Source organism: Benincasa hispida, chromosome 2 (assembly GCF_027475165.1).
Source record: "Benincasa hispida cultivar pf3 chromosome 2, pf3_genome.v1.1, whole genome shotgun sequence".
Lineage (NCBI taxonomy): Eukaryota > Viridiplantae > Streptophyta > Magnoliopsida > Cucurbitales > Cucurbitaceae > Benincasa > Benincasa hispida.
Window position 1 is genome coordinate 49,191,053 of NC_143479.1, and position 22,559 is coordinate 49,213,611.

General features: G+C 38.7%; 1 non-coding gene across 1 annotated transcript; it reads right to left on the bottom strand.

Moving 5' to 3' along the window:
- Positions 1-20,129: 20,129 nt before the first annotated feature.
- On the bottom strand, positions 20,130-20,235 carry LOC120072380 (small nucleolar RNA R71). Its single transcript, XR_005480443.1, has one exon. It is a non-coding gene; the product is annotated as a small nucleolar RNA R71 (small nucleolar RNA).
- Between the last annotated feature and the right edge of the window lie 2,324 nt (positions 20,236-22,559).

Below are 22,559 nucleotides of genomic sequence, written 5' to 3' on the forward strand. Positions count from 1 at the left end.
TATTGTTTTCCCTTTTGTTTTCTCTTTTTTTCCTTTTGTTTGAATCACTTCATATGTATCCTCTTCACTATCAGTTTCTTCTTCTATTTCATCTTCCTCATCAATAATTTGCTTCTGCTTCTGGTTTCTTTTTGGTCTCTCGTTCTGAAAGTGGATTTCTTCACTCTCTTCCTTATCAATATCTTTCTTGAGCTCTTCTTCAACTTGTTCCTCCTCATTTTGCTCCTTTTCTACTTCATTTGCATTTACTTTCTCTTGGTCTTCTTCTACTTGCTCTTCATCTACTTTTTTTTTATCTTCTTCTATTTGCTCTTCATCTTCTTTCTTTTTCTCGATTTGCTCTTCTTCATCGATTTGCTGCAAGAAGATATTGGAGTTCATAAGAAGAACACTGAATGATAGACAATGATACTATCATTTTCATCATTATGTATATAAACAACCATATTTACCTTTTTCTCATTTCTATGTTTAGATCTTCTTTCTCTTTTTTTATTTTCTTCTGGTTCAACTTCTTTTACTTCAGTTTCTTGTTCTTCTTTATTTGTTTTAGCATCTTCTTCAACCTCATCTTCTTGCTTTTCTATTTTCGTTTCTGTTTCAGTTTGATTGTCTTCTTCATCTTCATCTACCTGCAAGCATATGATAGAAAGTAAGAATCACTGTGTATATTAGGTAGACAGTGGTAGAGGATTATCTCTATCTATTCCAAATATATCTGTAGTGCGAAGAGTGCAACTGTCGATCTTTAATGGAGTGACCAACAATTAATGAATGGTGGATCTCATGATTAAAGAGTTTAGTCAGTTATTCACATACCGTTGGAGCTTCAAGCTACAGCTCCATAAGGTCTCCTTGGTAGCTCAATGGGTTCAAGTTGAGAATCAGATTTTGGGTTAGTTTGAAGTGTTCAAATTAACAAAAGGAAATTTGATTACATGTGATATAATTAAATTAATTCAACCATATGTGATATAATTTATTTGATGTATTAGATACATTAATTGGAGGAATTAATATGAATATGATTTATATTAGATACCATAAAATAGAAAAAGAACTATAGTTTATCTGTTTCATATGATGAAATATTAAAACTAGAGGTTATAAATATAATATGATAATTTTGTTATCATATTTACTTATAATATATTAATTATATGATAATTAATTCTTTTTCTTTAATAATCGATTGAGTGGGAGGTTATTGGAAGTTTTATGGTAACTGTAAGATAAAAAAGAAAATTGTTTTCCAATTTGAGAGAAGAGTTGATTCATTCGGAATTAGATCTCAAAGAGGCTATCAAGTAAAATAGTTTTACTAAACGATAGCATACACGATTGAGTACTGAGTTTACTATACAATAATTACTCGCTTACTTGTTGCTACACGATCGAGTAGAAAAATCTATACGATTGGTTTCTTCTTACTAAACCATCGAGTATCTAGTCTATGCGATAGACTTCAGCCATCTCCCACTTACTCGATCGTCTTTGTCCTTCATTCCTCTATCCAAAGTCACACAGAGCCCACAACTCCTGGATTCTCTCAACGAGAATACCAAGTTAACACTTGTGGTAGTGTTCTTGTTCAGTTTGAGTGTCGAGGATCGAGTTGGACTCAATAATGATCGAGGATTCTTCAGTTTGTGTTTTTGGTTGTGTTGTTCATTGCATTTGAGTATTTCTTTCGACGCATTGGAGTTTGATCGAGGGATACTTGAAGAAAGAGTTCTTCAAAGGTTTGCATACTCTATCCCTTGTTCATTGTTTTAAGTAGCATGCTTGTAATTTACTTATTATGAATAACCTGTTCTTGTAGATTGTAATGTGTTTGTGTTCTTTCTCAATGGAATTTGAAACGATTCGCTTCCGCTAACGAGATCTCTGAGTTTAGAATTCCTTCAATTGGTATCAGAGCTAGGTTTCGCTCACTGGAATTTGGAATGATCCGCTTCCGCTCACTCGATCGTGTAAACGATGGGGGTAAATGATTGGTGAGTATATGATACTCATTGCATGGTAGGCGCGTGCACTAAACGATCGAGTAGGCCAGCATGCTTCATCGCATAGTCACTGGCTACTCGATCACTTGGTATGTGACACTCGTCTCTTCCTCCTCGATCGTCTAGATGATCATGCTTCATTGAATAGTTGTCGTCTACTCGATTGTTTAGGCATGCGTTTAAACTAGGTGTGTGGCACGATCGAGTGGCCTTCATGCTTCATCGCATAGTCAAAGGTACTCTATCGTTGCTACATGATCGTAATGACTCAATCAACGTTACTCGACGATCACAAGAAAAAGCTACACAATCAGTGGAACGAGGATTCACCCGAGCGGTTCAAGATCCGGTTCGCTTGTTTGAACCGGTCAACTCGATTGTAATCTTGAGGAGACCATCTACATGGCTCAACCAGAAGGATTCATTTATCCAGATCAAAAGCAAAAGGTTTGCAACTTAATAGGTCCATTTATGGACTGAAACAAACATCTAAATCTTGGAACATTAGATTTGATAATGCGATCAAATCATTTAACTTTGATCAGAATGTTGATGAGCCTTGTGTTTACAAGAAAATCATCAACAGCTCAGTAGCTTTCCTTGTTATGTATGTGGATGATATCCTACTCATTGGGAATGATGTAGGTTTTCTGACTGACATTAAAAAATGGCTAGCCGCCCAATTCCAAATGAAGGATTTGGGAGAGGGCAGTTTCTTCTAGGGAGCTAGATCATAAGGGATTGTAAGGAACAAAAAGTTTGTCTTGTCTCAGGCATCATACATTGACAAAATGTTGATCAGGTACGCGATGTAGAATTCCAAGAGGGGTTTATTACTCTTTAGGCATGGAATTGTTGTGTCTAAGGAACAGTGTCCTAAGACACCTCAAGAGGTTAAGGAAATAAAACAGATTCCCTATGCATTGGCTATTGGAAGCCTCATGTATGCAATGTTACATACTAGACTTGACATTTACAATGCAGTAGGGATTGTCAGTCGATATCAGTCCAATCCAGGATTAGATCACTGGACAGCGGTCAAAACGATCCTCAAGTATCTTCGGAGAACGAGGGACTATATGCTCGTGCATGGAGATAAGGATTTGATCCTTACAGGATACACAGACTCTGACTTTCAGACTGATAGAGATTCTTGGAAATCGAAATCAAGGTCGGTGTTCACTCTGAATGAAGGGGTTGTAGTTTGACGAAGCATCAAGTAGGAATGCATCACGAACTCCACTATGGAAGTTGTTCCAAATATGTCTTTGCCGATCACACTTTATTGTGATAACAACGAGGATGTGGAAAATTCTAAGGAACCTCAAAGTCACCGAAGAGGCAAGCACATCAAACGGAAGTATCATTTGATCAAGGAGATTGTGCATAGCGGTGATGTGATTATCACGAAGATCGTGTTGGAGCATAACATTGCTGATCTGTTTACAAAGGCTCTCACGGCTAAAGTGTTTGAGGGTCATCTGGAGAATCTGGGTCTACTGGACATGCGGCACCTTATCTAGGGAAAATGAGATATGATACTGAGTATGCCCTAGTTTATTGTATATTGTACTGTTTTGTATTGTACATTAGTCTCTTGAGTCATTAGGACAAGTGGGAGATTATTGGGATTGATGTCCTAATTCTTCTGGTAGTCTCGTAGTTTGTAAATACTTTGTAAACATATTGTTATTAATAAAATAAGTGTTATTTTATAAGCATTTACTCAATCCAATAAACTAAGATCCGTAGTTATTTTATGTAACTTTAGCATGTATGTGGAGACATACAAGTGGATCATGCCTTAAGTAATAACCTAAATGGTTTATAGTATAAGGATAAATGAGGGATACCTTATCCGAGTGACACTACGGATATGGCCCGCTTTGTAAATGTTACAAGTGTTGTAAAGTGCAATAAATTGTTGGATCCTGACCATTCATGTGGAGACATGCGAGCGTGGGTATCCTATAGAAAGGTTTGTATAAGACCGGACCACAAGATTTTTAGTCTCTTTATATAACGCCGTTGATAATTGAGATTTACATTTCACTAGGATGACCATAGGTGACATGACCTTAATCCTGAGTGAGTTGGAAACTCCAGCTCATGAGGGCGGTCCTTTCATTTGTATGGGTGAGAGTGGCTATATTGCCAACTCAACAAGCCTACCATTTTGGGGATTCATCTGATTGGGGAGCTAGAAACTCAGCTACACAAGACGGAATTCACTCCTTCTCGAAAGTAGGGTAAGTAGATAAATTACTCCCTTAAAGGCTGATTCTGGGTCTTGAACATAGTGGTCACACCCTCTCTTGAGAAGAGATGACTCAGTCATAGTAGGACTATGACTTATTGTTCATTAGAGAAATCAGTGGTACTTAAGGAGTTAGATGTAACTATAAGAGTAAAACGGTAAATTTTTCCAACTGTACTTACGAGCGATTTGTGAAGGGTCATCGCACTATTGATTGGTTATATCCAATGGACACAAAAATATATCTGTAGTGCGAAGAGTGCAACTGTCGGTCTTTATTGGAGTGACCAACAAGTAACGGATGGTGGATCTCGTGATTAAAGAGTTTAGTCAGTTATTCACGTACTGTTGGTTCTTCAAACTACAGGGGTCCATAAGCTCCCCTTGGTGCTCAATGGGTTCAAGTTGAGAATCAGATTTTGGATTAGTTTGAAGTGTTCAAATTAACAAAAGAATATTTAATTATATGTGATATAATTAAATTAATTCAATTATATGTGATATAATTGATTTGATGTATTAGATATATTAATTAGAGAAATTAATATAAATATGATTTATATTAAATACCATAAAATAGAAAAAGAACTATAGTTTATATGTTTCATATGATGAAATATTAAAACTATAGGTTATAAATATAATATGATAAGTTGATTATCATATTTATTTATAATATATTAATTATATGATAATTAATTCTTTTTTTTAATAACCGATTGAGTGGGAGGTTATTGAAAATTTTATGGTAACTGTAATATAAAAAGGAAAATTGTTTTTCAATTTGAGAGAAGAGTTTATTCAGTCGGGATTAGATCTCATAGAGGCTATCGAGTAAAATAGTTTTACTAAATGATAGCATACACAATCGAGTACTGAGTTTACTATACGATAGTTACTTGCTCACTTGTTGCTACACAATCGAGTAGCAAAGTCTATACAATAGGCTTCTTCTTACTAAACGATTGAGTATCTAGTCTATGCAATAAACTTCAACTATCTCCAACTTACTCGATCGTCTTTGTCCTTCATTCCTCTATCCAAAGTCACATAGAGCCCACAACTCCTGGATTCTCTCACCGAAAATACCAAGGTAACACTTGTAGTGGTGTTCTTGTTCAGTTTGAGGGTTGAGGATCAAGTTGAACTCGATAGTGATCGAGGATTCTTCAGTTTGTGTTGTTGGTTGTGTTGTTCGTTGCGTTTGAGTATTTCTTTGGACGCGTTGGAGTTTGATCGAGGGATACTTGAAGAAAGAGTTCTTCAAAGGTTTGCATACTCTATCCCTTGTTCATTGTTTTAAGTAGCATGCTTGTAATTTACTTATTATGCATAATTTGTTCCTGTAGACTGTAATGTGTTTGTGTTCTTTCTCAATGTAATTTGGAACGATCCGCATTCGCTCACTAGATCTCTAAGTTTAGATTTTCTTCAGTCCGATTTAATCGTTATCGGGTCGTGACTTTTTGTGTGGACGGGAATAGTTTCGGTATTTCATTCTTTGGACTGGGCTTTATCCACCAATTTTGGGTTTTTATTAAATTTTGCTATCCACGGTAAATAGTTTAGGCTTTTTTATTATATTTAAAAAGACCCTTAAAAGAAATCAATGTTGTCTCAAATCTGATTTATTTGGATATAAAATAACAGAATCTAACAAATATTGATCCAAGCCTGCTCAGTTAGACCAAATTTTATATTGATCCCAGCCTTCTCAGTCCTATCCAATTTGGTTCATTTTTTCATCTTCCTCAATCTCATGCACACTGCCGAACAATAAGTTCAGTCATCACCTTAATTAATTTTTCCCAAGAAAACAAAGAACCAAAATACAATCAAGTTCAATGAAAGTAAAAAAAAAAAAAAAAAAAAAAAAAAAAAAAAAAAAACCTAAAAGCCAACGTGATACAATACTTAACAGTATTATGTACTTTTTTTTGACCGAAAATTATTTTTAAACATACATATATATGAAATAAGCAACTGAATGTTGAGCCTTTGATACTTTAAAAAATACTTTATAAGATTACCTCAAAATATATATATATATATTAGATTTGACTAAATCCCAAGAATTCAATTTGATACTTTAGAAAATATCAAATTCAACTCAACCCATAGGAAACAAGTTGAAATTAGCTATAAGAATGATAATTACATTGTTTAAGTTATTTCGTAATTATAATGATGTGTAATTGTTACTATTTGACTATTTGTAGGTGAAAATGACTTTATCGAATAATAATGAGTTAGAGTAAGGTGGTTTAACTCTAACATCTATGAACATGAGTGAATCAACACGATGACTTGGTTTGGCTATGTTGTAACTTTTCTTAAAAATATATGTTGTTGTGTCTTGACTTGTGATTTGTGATTGTGAATCTTTGATGTAATTAAAAACTTTGTTGGGATGATTATGGATGGATGTTTTTATTATTTAAGTTTAAGTTCAATTTTAATGAGAATTATGGATAATTAAGGATAATTATGGATGATTGTTCTAATAATTAAATTTTAATTTTTATAAATAATGATATTTTTCAATTATATCTTTTCAAATTGTCTATCTATTGTTTTTTATAGAAAAATTGATAATATTTTATTGAAATGAAAATTGCATTGGAAATGTTTCAATTAAAGTTGCATTGGAAAAAAATAAATTTGATTAATACTAAAAAAATGAAAAAAAAATGCGGAGAATCTGATCCACACGAAATCCTCACCCCGTTCCTTGCAAAAAAATTCGTGGGGACGGGATGTGAAACCCGAATTTCTATTTTCCTGACTTAAGCAGGTGATTAAGTGAATTAACTAAGTGGAGGTTAAATCCTATGTTAAGGAGTAGGAAAATTCTAAGTGTTTAAATGGATTGCTTAGTAGCCTTGGAATAAGCCATAACTAGTGAAAATTTGGTTAAGTATAATGCCAACAAAGAACCATGTGTTGGAAGCAAGAAAATTGACTAAGTGTTGTCAATGCGTTGGCCTTGCTCATTTAGAGGCTTATTTGGAGTGTTGAAGAAAGCCAAAGTGTGGCCAAGAGAAATGCATGTGGCAGCCAATGTCTTGAGAGGTTAGAAAAAACGCATGCGGCAACCTCAAGTTGCGCGGACAAGGGCACTGGGCGTTGGAGTTTCGCGTGCTGGTTGATCAAGAAGCAGTGCTACACGACGGCATGCGGCCATGCTACGCGATGGAGGCATGCGGCAGTGAAACGCGATGGATGCGGCGGCCTTGCTACCCGATGTTATGTGGCCGAAGGTATGCGGTCGATGGTATGCGGCAGCACTACGCGTTGATGGTATGCGGCAACACTACGTGACGATGAGCTGTGCGCGATGAGACAAGCCATGGTGAGCGCTAAATGGATCGACTTGCGTTGCTAAGGCTTACAGTACAAAGGGTTGTTATGCATTGACGATGTGCTATACGTTGGTCATTATCCTAGTTGAGCGCATAGGAAAAAGGTAAGCCATGCGAAGGTGAAGAATATGCGGCCAAAGATGAGCCTTGTGAGCATCTAACATATGTGACCAAGTTGCGTCAATTAGATGCACAAGGTAAGATTGAATGAACACATGCGCCAACTGGTGGTGTCCGGATAGAGGAATGTTGCGTCATTTGGATGGACACATTAGTGGGTAGATGAACGCATATGAGGTTGGATGGACGCATTCAAGGTTATCATCCGGACATGTGGCTTGTTGAGGAGAAATCTTAAGCCATAAGAAAATGAGGTGGATGCACAAGAAGACAAATAAACTTGAGGGCTATGCATTGGTAAAAGGGGAGCAAGACACCTTGGATTGCGATGGCACAAGGTTGCGTTAATAGTGTAAGGAAAGGACACTTGGACATGTGGCCAAGTAGGAGGTGTCGGCCTTAGAGAGATCTTGGACACTTATAAATACGGTCAAGGACTTCATATGAGAACTTAAATTCTCTTCAAAAGACATTCAGAAGAGTGTATAAAGGCTGATTGGGAGAAGACTATGCGTTGATGGAAGAATGCATGCGTTGGTAGCAAGACCATGCGTTGGTCAAGAGGTTCCAAGAAAGGAAGATGTTGTCTGACAGAAAGGACATGAAGTAACATCAACTTGGAAGGAGGAGTTATCCTAGAATACTCGTGCGTTTGGAGTGATTCTAAAGCCACTTGAAAGCTACGAGAGTCTAGTTTTTAGGGTAGGGCTGCCAGAGAAGAAGCTCCAAGGAATTAGGCTGGTTAATGATAAAAAGACAGAGGGGTCAAGCTGTTGAGTGAGCTTGGGCCAGCCTGATGTTTTGATATTTTCGGCCAAACCACGAGGAGTTATGAGCTAGGATTTTGAGGTAAGCTTCCAGAGACATTTTAAAGCATATTTGTAGAATAAAGTACCTCAATATAAAGCTTAGAACTATAAGTAATCTGAGCTTTAAATTGAATCTAGAATTTAGGGTTCAAAAGAGGAGCCCGAGAAGATCAAGGAACTTCTAGAAAGGAAGATTCCTAACTTACTAAGGTTAGTGGTACTTTCCTTTAAGTCTTAAAGCATATCTTTTAAGAGTAAATTGTATATGCTTATGTTATGAATGAGTACGTAGCATAAGAATGAGATTATGTGACTAGGATGGTTAGGGGGTCAATAGACCTAGTTCCTGAGCCCGAAAGCAAAACCTCATGGGATGGTCAGGGGACTGAGAGGTCTAGTTCCTGAGCTTGTGGGAGGATCCTCGTATGGGATAGTCAGAAGGTCAACGGGCCTAGCTTCTGAGCCCATGAGCGGGGAGCTATGTGCACATAGGAGACATAGAGAATAAAAGGAAACGCATTAGAGTAAGCGTGCATGATTAATATCAATTAACTATCTACCGTGTGTATAGGTAGAGAATAGACTCATTCTAAATAGTTATTAGCTATCTATCGTGCATGTAGATAGAAGTTGAAACCAGACTCATTCAAGATGGAGGTTTGAGAACTAACCTCGTATTTATGATATGCTTGTTATTATGAGTTGAATTAGACTCTAGAAGTTGCTTACCACTCACTGAGCCTTGTGAAGCTCATTATGTTATTTCATGTTTTTCTTCCCAGGTAGCAAAAGGTGAGGAGTTCCAGGGTGCTGCTAAGGTCAAGGTTTACCATAAGCCACAGTTACACTTCCGGGGTTTTACAGTTATTGTTGTAAACTTTGTTTTTAAGTCTTGGAGTTGTATAAACGTTACATCATTGTAATAAAATTGGCCTACTTATTCAGTTGTTGTTTGCCTCCTTGACTTGAAATTTACTGAGAGTAAAGAGGTTCAGATGGATTGTAGGTATCACAAAGGAGTGGTATCTGTAGTCCCTCACGCCTCTCCTCGGGCTCAAGAGTGCAGGCGCGGGGTGGGGTGTGACAACTTGGTATCAGAGCATAAGTTTCTGGGAAAATTGAGGAATTAGTCTATACCAGCTTAGTATCAAAGTATAAGTTCTGAGAAGGTTAAAGAGTTAGTTGCTACTAGTTTGGTATCAAAGTGTAACACCCCGTATATTTTTTTTAGTAATAATGTAATTTCAATAATTTTTATTATTTGAAATTTCAGTAATTGTTATAAGTTGGAGGGCATTTTTGGGATTTTGGACTCCAAGTGTATGTGCGAAAATTTAATTGTTGGCGTGAAATTATTCAATTTCGAAATTAATTGTAGGAATTAATTTCTTTTTGGAAAGGAAATGAATTTAATAGTATAAAGTGGAATAAGGAAAAGAATAAAATATAATTATATTTATTTCCTTTTTATTTATTTATTTATTTATTATTATTATTATTATTATTATTTTATAACCCCCCCCCCCAAATTCTTTTCTCTCTCACGCACGCGACCAAGCTTTTCCCTCCGTTTTTTCTTTTGCCAGCCGCTGTTCTTCTCGCCGCCGACCTTGACCAGCAGTCTGCCGCTTGCCGCTGACCTTGACCGCCAACCCAGATCCCAGTCGCGAATAGCCCAGATCCGACTTCGGCCTCAACCGTTCGCGCCACCTAGATCTGATTCCGATCCCCATGTGATGCCGCCCGCATTCGAGCCTTTTCGTCCGAACCGACCAGTGCCGCTCCAGACGCGTCTGCACCGAAGCCGCCGCCGCCAGCGCCGATCCTCTTTTTAAATCGACCAGATCTGCGCCAAATTCCTTCTATTGCCACCGTCGTTGCTCGTGTCGTCATCAGATTTCTCAACTTGGGTAAGATTTCTACTGGTTGGGGTTGTTTTCAATTGATTTTTGACTGCCCATTTACTATTGGCACCAATCGATTGAGGCCTTTATGTGTCAACTTTGGATTAGTGTTCTTGAAGGTATCAAGGAGCTGCTGAAGTTGGAATTGTTTTAGCAAATTTGGGGCACCTCATATCACACCTTGGGTGAGTTTACCCGGATTTTTGGCAGTATTTTGAGTATGTATGATTAGGCCTTGGTTTTAATTTTAAAACTTGGTTGCGTTCTTATGTCAGGGTCTTACTTGGAGTTGCTGGTTTCGTTGGCTGTCTAAGATTGTTTGCAGATTTTTTATTTAGGTAAAGTTCAATTGAAGATCTTTAAATAATTTGGTTAATTGGATTCAGATCCCAAAGATGAGTTTAGAACTTTAGATTTATTACTTTTGGACCAAGGATGCTAAATTAATATTTGTAATGTATGTTATAGAGTGGATTCAAAGCCTTCCAAGAGTTGTAAGAGGGTTAATTACTTGGATTAAATTGTGACCAAATTTAAGGTAAGTAATCTTACTACTGGAACTGCCCATGGGACAGGCATTAGATGTATGCTAGCATGATAAATGAATGTTATGGCAGAATGACAGCATGATAGACTGATAGTATAATATGACCAAATTATGTTCTGGTACGAGATCTGAAATATTTGTTTGTGCACGAAGACCCTTGAATGCCAGTATGAAATGGTATGTGATTCCATATAGTTGTATTTGATCTAATGATGTTGAGGTATATGTGTATGTTGTAGAGCCCTGATGTTGAGGTATATATGTATGTCATAGATTCATATAGTGATAATTATGATGTTGAGACTGTGCAAGTGTCCTTACTGATTAGTTAGATGCCCATTATATTTTGTGTTTTCTTCGGGATTCACCAGTTTATGTTTCCTTCGGGATTCACCAGATTATGTTTCCTTCGAGATTCATGATAACGGGCAGAAATTCATGTTATCATAGTGTTAAGTTCTTAAACAATGTTAGATTGCGTTGATGAAATATGTTAAATTGCGTCCATTAGGCATAAATTCTATAATATTGTGGTCGCATGCGTTCAGGGCATTAGAACTATTAGTTTTTGTATTTTTTGTGCAGAATATGCGTTAATGCAATGTAAGATTGCGATCATAGGAAATTATCGGTCGAGCGCAACTTCACCACAAGACTTTGCGTTGATCGTGCTCGCAAACATTCATCCGAGAAGGATCGCTGCAACTTGGTCAGCGTAACATGGTGGGCGAATCTGGGTGAAAGGCCAATTAAGAGCAATGGGATAGAAAGCTGATGACAGTCGAATCCAAACTAAGTTGACGGCCGATAATGATCACAAAGTACATTCAGCTTTATCGGCAACAATCATTCGGCACGTCAATCAAGAATTAAAGTTGTCCCATCTGTACAACCGGGAGAGAGAAGCCGCCTTTCACCATTGATGACCAATAAATACCAAGTGTATTCATCCATATTTCCACTTAATAAAATAACGCATCAAGTTTTTGGCGCCATTGTCGGAGACTTCGGCAAAATAGTTTGTTAACGGTAATTTTTTTTATTTCTTTACAGGACTCTAGATCTCTGGCGAATTACGACCCAGAGATTGAGAGGACTTTTAGACGAAGATTGAGAGACTGCCAACAGCAACCACAATCTAATAAAGAAGAGGTGGCGGAGCAGCCTAGAGATGGAGCACCAAATGATAAAATTTTCATGGCGAATTCAATTCTGTTGGCAAACGATCGCAATAGGCCCATTAGGGACTATGTATCACCAAACCTCTATGATTTCTCTTCGAGAATCATGAAGCCTGCCCTCTATGGAAGCAGATTCGAGATGAAATCGATGATGCTGCAGATGATCCAGACTGCAGGTCAATTCGGAGGAAGGCGTGGCGAGGACCCGCACGCTCACCTCCGAAGTTTTATTGAAATCTGAAATACTTTTGTGTTTCCTAACTTCTCTACTGAAGAAGTTTGACTAACGTTGTTCCCATTTTCTCTCTGTGATTAGGCTTGGAAATGGGCTTATTCGCTCGAACCAGGAGAGATTACTTCTTGGGAGCAGGTAGTGGAAAAATTCATGAAAAAGTACTTTTCACCAACCGAAAACGTAAGACGAAGAAATCTTATTACAAATTTTGAACAAGATATCGACGAATCGCTTAGCGATGCCTGGGCGAGGTTTAAAAGGTTGGTTCGAGATTGTCCACATAATGGGCTACCAGATTGTCTTCAAATGAAAATTTTCTATCACGGTTTGAATCCCGCTTTGCAGACCGCTGCCAATGCGGCAGCTGCTGGTGGTTTGCTTGACAAAACTTACGATCAGACGAAGAATATCCTGGACCGCATCTCCAAGAACCATGAAGACTGGAGGGAGAGTGACCAGAGATTGAGACTTAAAGATTCTGACGCAAATAACGATGCTATTGTTTCATTACAAAACCAAATGACCGCAATGATGAATTTGATTCAAGGAATGGCGATCAGTAGCCCAACACCGCTAGGTGGGCAAATCAAAGCAATCAGTCAAAACACCGCAAGGTGTACAACTTTCGGTGATGGGCTTGCGATGGAAGATTGCCCGCAAAATCCACTGTCTGTGGCGCAATTTTGCTTGGAAGAATCAACAACAAAATTTTCAATCTGTGGCGCAAAAAGAGGGGCCACTAGGATTCTTCCAACGCAACAATAGTCAACAGAGCAATCAAGCAAGTAGCTCACAACAACCACCGCAATCCTCTTCTCTGAAGAGTCTGTTGAAGCAATATATAGAGAAAAACGAGATAGTGCTTCAAAGTCAGGCTACGTCCATTCGCAACCTCGAATCACAAATGAGCCAGATTGCGAGTGAGCTGGAAAGTAGACCGTAAGGGTTGCCAAGCTCTACCGAACTTCCACGCAACCCCCATTACGTAAAGAGCAATGTCAGGTTGTGACATTGCACAGTGGGAAGACTGTGGAGAGAGGAAAGAAGGAGCATAGTAGAACAACTTCCATCGCAACTGAGCCTGAGATTGCAGTAATGTAAGAAGAAGAAAGAGAAAATGAAGTAGTGAGACCTGAGGTTGCATCGACATCGAAGCCTAATGAAACGGGAATCGTGAAAGTTCAGTTACCACCTTTCCCTCAGAGACTAAGGAAGAAGAAAAATGAAGAGGTACAGTACCAATGCTTCTTATCTATGTTAAAGCAATTACATGTTAACATTCCTTTCAGTGAAGCGATTGAGGAAATGTCTGCCTATGCCAAGTTTCTGAAGGACATAGTAACTAAGAAAAGAGGCGCTGGAAAATTTGCCACGGTGGCATTAACACAAAGTTCCAAAACCATTATCCCACCGAAGATGAGCGATCCTGGGAGCTTCACTATTCCTTCTCCATAGGAGGACTCTATATTGGGCAAGCCTTGTGTGACTTGGGGGCCAGCATAAATTTAATGCCGCTGTCAATTTTTAGACAATTAAATGTGCGGCAACTCGTGCCCACATCAGTGATGCTCCAATTGGCTGACAGGTCTCTGGTTCATCCAGAAGGTAAGGTGAAAGATGTGCTGATCACGATTGATAAATTTATTTTGCCAACTGACTTCATCATCCTAGACTATGAGGCCGACAAAGATGTGTCCATCATTTTGGGGCGACCTTTCCTATCAACGGGTCGTGCTCAAATTGATGAGCACTAGGGAGAAATCACTTTGAGCATAAACGGACATAAGCTCAGATTTAACATAATTCGTGCCATGAAATTCCCGGATGAGGAAGACCTGCAAGATTCTGATGATGACCTAAATTCGATTGAAGAAGAAAAGTCTGATGAAGAGTATGAAGAAGAGGATGTCAGCGCATCCGTTGTTGCCTGCAATGCGATCGCAATAAAAACAAACAAGGAAGAAGAGATGATCGTAACGCAAGAAGTAGAGCCGACGGAAGAAAGAAAACCAACGCAACCTTCCCTCGTGGAACTACCAACACTTGAATTAAAGACCCTACCAACCCATTTGAAGTATGCATTTCTGGGGCAGAATGAGAAGCAGCCAGTGATAATTTCCTCTGCACTCAACGAAGATCAAGAGAATGCGTTGATGAGCATTCTCAAGAAATATGTGTGAGCAATTGGCTGGACGCTCGCTGACATTAGAGAAATTAGCCCTGCATATTGCATGCACCACATTCGTCTTGAGGACGACCACAAAGCAACTATTGAAAATCAACGCAGACTTAACCATGCAATGAAAGAGGTCATCAAGAAGAAGATAAAATGGTTGGATGCGGGCATTATCTATCCCATTGCAGATAAATTTGTATGGACTAACCGCAAATTAAATGTGGGCAGAAATACACGTTATCATAGTGCTAAGTTTTTAAAAAATGTTGGATTTCGTTGATGAAATATGTTAAATTGCGTCCATTAGCATAAATTCTATAATATTGCTGTCGCATGCGTTCGGCGCATTAGAACTATTGATTTTTGTATTTTTTGTGCAGAATATGCGTTAACACAATGCAAAATTGTGATCATAGGAAATTATCGGTCGAGCGCAATTTCACCGCAAGACTTTACATTGATCGTGCTCGCAAACATTCGTCCGAGAAGGATCGTCGCAACATGGTCAGCGCAACATGGTGGGCACATCTAGGTGAAAGGCCAATTAAGAGCAATGGGACAGAAAGCTGATGACAGTCGAATCCAAATTAAGTTGACAGCCGATAACAGTCACAAAGTACATTCAGCTTTATCGGCAACAATCATTCAGCGCGTCAATCAGGAATTAAAGCTGTCCCATCTATACAACCGGGAGAGAAAAGCCCCCTTTCACCATTGATGCCCTATAAATACCAAGTGTATTCTTCAGAAAAAGGGTTGATCGGTTGACAAGTTCACGATATAACCAGCTCACCGTCTTCTGTTCATAGTTTTCTTTCATTTTTAAGGGGAAGAACGAGAAGAGTGGTGGCGCCAGAGATCGCCCAGGGCAACTCGAGAGAGAACCTTGACACGAGTAGAAACAGTGTAGACGCCTAGCAGCAAGAAATTGCTACCAGACTCTTTATTATACTTGATTTGTTATTTGTACTTCATCTTCGTATCTATTCAATGGAAGTACTATTTCTACATCTGTTTACTCTCTTAACACGTATGAGTAGCTAAACTAGTTGAATGGGTTGAGAAGAACTAAGCTAACATGACCAAGGAAGTTCATTGCATGTGATTGTTTTGTTTTATGCTGTGCAAATTACCCTTTAGAGTTACTCGAGAGAGAGTCTAAAGAAAGAACCTAATGTCACGAGAGAGCTATGTTAGAATCTGGACTCGAAAGAGCAAGATTAGGCTTGCATAAACAAGAGATAGGGACTTAGAGATAAGCTCTGTTTGTCAACTTGCATCGCATGCATCCCAGGAATGGGAATGATATTATGTGGTCACATATTTGTGTGAATGTCATGTTGTCATCACATAAATAAAGATAGAGATTTATGTGTAAACCCTGTAGACTTATCGCAGAATTATCGCATGCGTTCTAGCTTTAGAAGTCATGGTATTTGCACCGAGAGGTGGTTTACTGTTGTATGCATGCTGCATGATCGCAAAGCATGAACGCATTCTAGGGAGTGTTAGCCAAAATCTTTCTCAATCCGTTCACCGCATATTCATCGCATTTCCCGTTTACCAACTCTTTTCAAACTCTGCTGCATTTGTTATTTCTTTTTAATCAACGCAATCAACAACCAAACACTTTATTTATTTTCCCGGTTACCGCAAAATTTTCATAAAAAATTATCAACACAATCTATTTTCACAAGTCCCTGTGTTCGACCCTGGACTTACCAAGAAACTCAGAGAAATTTACACTTGAATTCTGCTGGGGAAACTTGAGTGCACAACGCAATCCATCAACGCATATCATCCATATTTTCACTTAATAAAATAATGCATCAAGTTTTTGGCGTCGTTGCTGGGGACTTCGGCAAAATAGTTTGTTAACGGTAATTTTTCTTATTTTTTTGCAGAACTCTCAATCTCTGGCGAATTACGAACTAGAGATTGAGAGGACTTTTAGACAAAGATTGAGAGACCGCTAACAGCAACCACAATCCGATAAAAAAGATATGGTGAAGCAGCCTGGAGGTAGAGCACCAAATGATAACAATGTCATGGCGAATCCGATTCTGTTGGCAAACGATCCCAATAGGCCCATTAGGGACTATGCATCGCCAAACCTCTATGATTTCTCTCCGGGAATCATGAGGCCTACCTTTGACGGAAGCATATTCGAAATGAAACCGATGATGCTGCAGATGATCCAGACTGCAGGTCAATTTGGAGGAAGGCGTGGCGAAGACCCGCACGCTCACCTCCGAAGTTTTATTGAAATCTGCAATACTTTTGTGTTCCCGAACATCTCTACTGAAGAAGTTCGACTAACGTTATTCCCATTTTCTCTTTGTGATCAGACTAGGAAATGGGCTTATTCGCTCGAACCAGGAGAGATTACTTCTTAGTAGCAATTAGTGGAAAAAATCATGAAAAAGTATTTTCCACCTACCGAGAACGCAAGACGAAGAAAGCTTATTACAAATTTTAAACAAGAGCAGTTTATATGTTTCACCAGAGGTAGGTATCTAAGGGACATAGATGCCTAGTCTAACCCCAGTAGTGGGGTTACTTACTAAGTATTTTATACTCATTCGTTCTCATATTATTGTTTCAGGTAAGAGTAAGGATGCGTCAGCGAATGACAAGCAAAATCCGTGATCGAGCCACTAGGACCAGTTTTTTTATGCTTCCGCTAATAACACTTAGATTTCCTTCATGTTTTTGCTAAAATTTCAGTTTTGATGTTTGCAACTTATTATTGAGAATTGTTTTTCATACTCATTTATTAACCTTATGATTTATGAGTACCCTATTATTGCTTTTAATATTTGCATTTAATAAAGAACTTTTGAACTCCCCTTATCTTTTTAGCATTTATTTCATCATAAAAGAGTGTCATTTTAAGTTCCATGCATGTATGCATTTTAGTAACGACCTAACTTAAGTCCTAGGGAGTCGGGTTGTTACAGTTGGTATCAGAGCCCATGTTTTGGGTTTTGTAGACTGACTTACTATGTAAATCTAGATAGTCCCTGTGGCCCAGTAACGGATCCTTCGTCATCGCCAGGTACGTCCTACTAATGAAAGTTTCAATGCATATATGAGAACAGTGATGTAGTGTTTTAAATGCATGATTTCTAAGAAAGACCCAGAAATAGCTAGTTAACGTATGAATTCATGACAGGACATGGCACCTAAACCTAGAACAAGAAAGACAGTTAGAGAAGAAGTGCAAGTAGAGAGAGCTGAGAGTAATGATAACGTGCAAAAATGCACGTTATCATAGTGCTAAGTTCTTAAACAATTTTGGATTGTGTTGATAAAACATGTTAAATTGCGTCCATCAAGCATCAATTTCATAATATTGCGGTCGCATGCGTTCATCGCATAGGAACAGTTTATTTTAGAGTTTTTATGTAGAATATGCGTTGACGCAATGCAAAAATTGCGATCATAGGAAATCATTGGTCAAGCGCAACTTCACCACAAGGCTTTGCGATGATTGTGTTCGCAAACATTCTCCCGAGAATGATTGCCGCAACTTGGTTAGCACAACATGGTGGGCACATCTGGGTGAAAGGCTAATTAATCGCGATGGGACAGAAAGCTGATGACAGTCGAATCCAAATTCAGTTAACAACCGATAACGATCACAAGTACATTCAGCTTTTCGGTGATAAATATTTGGTGCATCATTCAGGAATTAAAGTCGTCCCATATGTACAATCAGGAGAGAGAAGCCGCCGTTCACCTTGGATGTTCTATAAATACCAAGGGCGTCCTTCAGAAAAGGGGTTAACAAGTTCACCATTCTTTAGTTCGAAGTTTCATACGTCCTTGTTCATAGTTTTCTTTCGTTTTAAGGCAGACGCGAGAGAGAAGGTTGTGCCGATAGATCATTCCGATAAGCTTGGGAGAGCGTCAGAAGCTTTAAGGACAAAGAGAGGGTCGACGCCTGCAGAAGCGAAAACATCTTTAGAACTGAATAGAGATTATAGTGTAAAAGCCTCGGTCAGCAAAGAATTACTATCAGGCTCTCTACCTTTAACTTCCATTGTTATCTTGTACTCCATTCATTTATCGAAATGGAATCTATTTCTCTATATATGTTCACTCTCTGTTATTCATGCATGAGTAGCTAAATTAGTTGAATGGGTTGAGAAGCATTTAGCTAGCACAACTAGAGAATCTTCATGCTATGTGATTATCTTGTATTATGTATGCTTCATTCGTCCATTAGAGATACTCCGGAGGGTAGTCTAAGGACAGGATCCAGGATTGGGAAGGCCAGGTTAGAATCTAGGCTTAGGAGAGTCAGATTAGAACGCATAAATAAGAGATAGGAGCTTAGAAATAAGCCCTATTTGTTATCAACGCATCGCATGCATCCTAGAGATAGGGTATGATTGTATGCGGTCACCTTACTTTTATGCATTTTGCATCATCGCATAGGACAAGAGTAGAGACTTAGGGATAAGCTCTATGGACACTTTTGCATTCAACCCATGCGTCCTAGACTTAGGAACATCGCATTTGCATTGGAAAATGACTTACTGTGCATAGTGGTAGCATGATCGCATAGTCTGACGTATTCCTAAGTAACGGTAGCTAAAGATCTTCTCAACCCATTCATCGCATACTCAGAGCATCTATCAGACAACTGACTTTTCTCAAATCCACCGCATTTGTTTATTTTCTCATTAACACAATCAACAACAAACCAACAATTTATTTATTTGGCCACAGCAAAGTTTTCATAAAAATTACCGACGCAACCTGTTTTCACAAGTCCCTGTGTTCGACCTTAGACTTACCAGAAAACTTAGTGGAATTTACACTTGGATTCCACTGAGGAAACTTGAGTGCACAACGCAATTTCACCATCGTATATCATCCACATTTTCACTTCATAAAATCGAGCATCAAGTTTTTGGCGACGTTGCTGGGGACTTCGAAAAAATAGAGTGCTAACGATAATTTTTTTGATTTCTTTGCAGACTCTCAATCTCTGGCGAATTATGACCCGGAGATTGTTAGGACATTCAGACGAAGACTAAGAGACAACTGCCAACAACAAGAGAGAACACCAAGAATGGCGGAGTAACCGGAAGTAAGAGCCGCTAATGCGAATAACATAATGACCAACCCCATTCTTCTGACGAATGATCGCAATAGACCCATCCGGGACTATGCATCACCTAACCTCTATGATTTCTCTCTAGGAATCATGAGGCCGATGTTAGATGGATCGAGGTTTGAAATGAAGCCGGTAATGTTGTAGATGATCCAGGCTGCTGGGCAGTTTGGAGGAAGGCGTGGCGAAGACCCACTCGCCCACCTCCGGAGCTTCATAGAGATCTGCAACAATTTTGTTTTCCCGAATATCTCTACCAAGGAAGTTCGACTAATTCTGTTTTCATTTTCTTTCTGTGATCAGGTGAGGAAATGAGGCATATTCTCTCGAACCGGGAGAGATAACTTCGTGGGAACAGGTGGCGGAAAAGTTTATGAAGAAATACTTTCCACCAACCGAGAATGCTGGGAGACAGAAATTAATAACAAATTTTGAGCAAGAAGATGATGAATCGCTCAATGATGCTTGGGCGAGGTTTAAGCGGCTGGTAAGAGACTGTCTACACAATGGCTTACCAGACTGCCTGCAAATGGAGATTTTCTTCGCAGACCACTGCCAATGCGGCAGCTGTTGGTGGTCTGCTCAATAAAACATATGAGAAGGCAAAAAGTATACTTCATCGCATTTCCAAAAATCACGAGGATTGGTGGGAAAGCGATCAGAGATTAAGAATAAAAGAACATGACGCAAACAATGGGGCCATCGCATCCCTACAAAATCAAATGACTGCGATAATGAGTTTAATACAAGGCATCGCAATTAATAATACAGAAGCGAAGAAAGTGCAGTCAGCGCAATTACTCAAACGACTGCAAGTTGTGTTATTTGCAGAGTTGCTCACCCGATGGAGGAATGCCCAAAAAACCCACAATTGGTATGTTTCATGAGAGATAATCCCTATTCCAATACATATAACCCCAGGTGGCAAAACCACCCAAATTTTACGTGAAAAAATCAACAACAAAGCTTTCAACCTGTGGCATAAAAAGAAGGGCCACCCGGATTTTTCCCGCAAACAAGCAGTCCAGCGCATAGAAAAATTAGCAGCGCAAAAACACCGCAATCTTCATCCTTAGAGAGCTTGTTTAAGCAATACATTGAGAAAAACAAATTAGTGCTTCAAAATCAAGCTACATCCATTAGAAATCTCGAAATCCAAATGGGACAAATGTTGGGTGAGCTGAAAAACAGACCGCAAGGAGCGTTGCCGAGCTCAACTGAGCTCCCTCGCAATGCTAGGGGTAACGGGAAGGAACAATGCTTAGCAGTCTCCTTGCTAAGCAACAATATGACTGCGGAGGTAAGAGAGAAGCCCATTGCGACCAACTTGAATGCGGTGACAACCGAAGACCCGTTGACCTATAGTTTGGAGAAGCATGAGAAAATAGACCCTAAAGTTGCGTCCACCTTTAAGCCTCTGGATCTTGAAACAGAAGAAGTCCAACAACCAGCAACTCCGCATAGATTGAAAGAGGAACAAAATGAGGAAGAAAAGATTGCAATAGTGGCTGCTGCGCAAAATGCTATGATCCCACCTAAAATGGCTGACCAGAAATCTTCACGATACCATGCTCTATCGGAGGAACCTACAGTGGCTAAGCACTATGCGATCTTGGGGCAAGTATAAACATAATGTCGCTATTAATCTTCAAACAATTTAATGTCGAAACACTTATGCCCACAAAGGAAACTCTCCTGCTCGTAAACAGATCTCAAATACACCCTGAAGGAGAGTTGAAAAATGCCGCAATTTCAATCTATAAATTCATCTTACCGGCAGATTTCCTCATTTTAGATTATGAAGCGAATGAAGATGCACCCATCATATTGGAACAACCATTCCTTTCAACCGGTCGCGATCAAATTGATGTGCGCAAGGGGGAAATTTTAATGAGCATTCATGGGGAAAAACTTCGGATTAAGGCAGTAAAGATCCCAGCAGACAAAGAAAAGAGAGAAAAGTCACCATGGACGTGAACAACCCAACCTGGAATAAGTGGTCCCTGAGTATTATATGATTCAACCTCATCAGGGATGCAATCCTTTTGAATATCCTTTTCCTGCATCAATTACTTCATGAACTTTTATCATCTCATTATTTATTATCACAATTACCTTTTTGTTACCAGATCGTTCTTACTTCTTAAAAAAATAAACAAAAAAACAAAAAAAAAACTTGTTGTTTTGTTTAAAATCATTTGACCCTCTCTCTGTTTTTTTATAATGATTAAGGCACAGGATTGCGGAGATGTTACATGAAGCAGCAAATTATCTCACTCCATCACCGCAATCCAAAGAAGAGAGATCGCCGCAAAGATGGATGCGTCAATACACAATGCGGGCGACGGAAAAAATTTGGGGTTGTATTTTTCCTTATCTCTATTTCAAATTTTACGCTATCACATCGCATGTTAGTTTTAAAAGTTTTATCATCTCATGCTCTTTGATTACCGCAACCATTTGACATGGATAACTTTAGTAGGTTACCGCATAATGTCTCTTTGCCAAGTATGATTTCAATGATGAAAATATGTTTCTATTTCTTTCATATATACTCGAGTCGACTCAACTTTAAGATAGTTACTTCATGAAATATTTCTAGAAGTTAGGGGATTGCTAGCTTTCTTTCAAACTCTCTTTACAAAGCTTTCTAAGAACATCGCTTGACTTATTTCAATTTTTTGGCAATGAGGACATTGCCGCATTTTAAATGGGGGATAAGGTATTTATTTTCGACCTTGCTATTTTGAAAAAAAAAAATTGAGAATAACAACTCCACTGTCAACGCAATGGGAAACCCATGTTTATAAGAGTTAAGTTGTGAAAGGCACTTACCC